The following is a 1,376-nucleotide window of genomic DNA, read 5'->3' on the forward strand; positions in this document are numbered from 1 at the left end:
AAAATACAGTATGTGCTGCTAACAAAATTAATCACATTTTCGTTGTAAATTTACAGCAATTTTGTAACAGTGTCGACTTTTGGAAAATCCTAGACATTTTTAAAGAGTAACGCATGCATGCTTATCTGTGCGTACGCGCACCTGAACGCAGATAGGAGAAGAGGATAAGAGTGGGGCCAAGGGGTCTGCCTGAAATCGAGGCATTGCACTTGAAAAACTACTCACAGTGCACATGTTCTGGAAATCCGACTGCACAGAAAAATTAGTTCCATTGAACTATCGGTACTCCCCTTATTCCAACGGAAATTTCCGTTCATATAGACGTGCTAGAATGTTTTCTTTAATTTGTAGGAGCTCTCATTGTTTTAAAGGATGATTCTTCACCCTATGGCCATTTTCCTTTAAAACATTAGAAAATCACATAAATCAAGAGAAAAATTACAGCATAACATCAGACATGAAATCAACGGAACCGTTTTCTGGGTGTGTGAGCATTGCACGGCGAGCTCTCAATTGTGTAAACCACACACACAGACTTTTACTGTCCACAGATACCATGCTGGGGTTTCCATGCTCAATGTATAACAAATTGTTTTGGTAAATCTAAAATCTTTAGGCGTGGAAAAACTCCCAACTATATCAGTCAGTGCACCTGAGAAAATGAGTACGAGTCCGTACGTTTTACGCGTCTTTTTCACAATAGTTACTTTAATAACGGGTACGTGATCAAGTTGAATAAACTTTATGATCTTTCCGTACCTCAGCGCCCTAACAACAAGGCTGCTCAACCAGCTGGCCAGAAGGAGTACTTCAGTCTAGGCTGGTAATGTTTCGATGCTTGCAACTCGATACGCTGTCAGAGAAGGGGCATTGGGGCATGTTGGTTTATTGGAAAGGACGGGCTTGGTGGTGAGGTGTAAGAAGAGGAGGCGAAGAGAATGCTTGACCTCTCATGTACTCATTGACGTCGACTTCGAGCCGTCAGGCCTGGCTCAGCTAAGAGAAATAGGCATTTCGGAAGCGAAAATTGCTCCCTTGATCTGACTTGTGCCCTCCCAGCTCCCTCCCCTCTTCTCCAAGACTGGCACCTAAATAGGGTCACGGACGAAACTCCCCACAGTCAACAGTAATATTATAGACACAACAGACCCACGCTCCGGTTCATCTGCCTAGGTTTTAGGGATCGTCATTTTCTCCGGTTCATTTGACAAATTTCGGAAGCTCAGTGACTGCGAGTCAGAGTAGGCCACCCCACCCCGCAGTGCACGGATGCACTGCATGGAAGATGTTGCCTACCCTTCGTTTCCATTTTCGCCATTCATGGCCGACGTGTTCGCTTTTAAGGCGCTTGTGGTATTGCCGTGTTGAACAAGGTA

This window comes from Frankliniella occidentalis, unplaced genomic scaffold (genome assembly GCF_000697945.3).
Source record: "Frankliniella occidentalis isolate FOCC.00 unplaced genomic scaffold, Focc_3.1 Scaffold61, whole genome shotgun sequence".
Classification (NCBI taxonomy): Eukaryota; Metazoa; Arthropoda; class Insecta; order Thysanoptera; family Thripidae; genus Frankliniella; species Frankliniella occidentalis.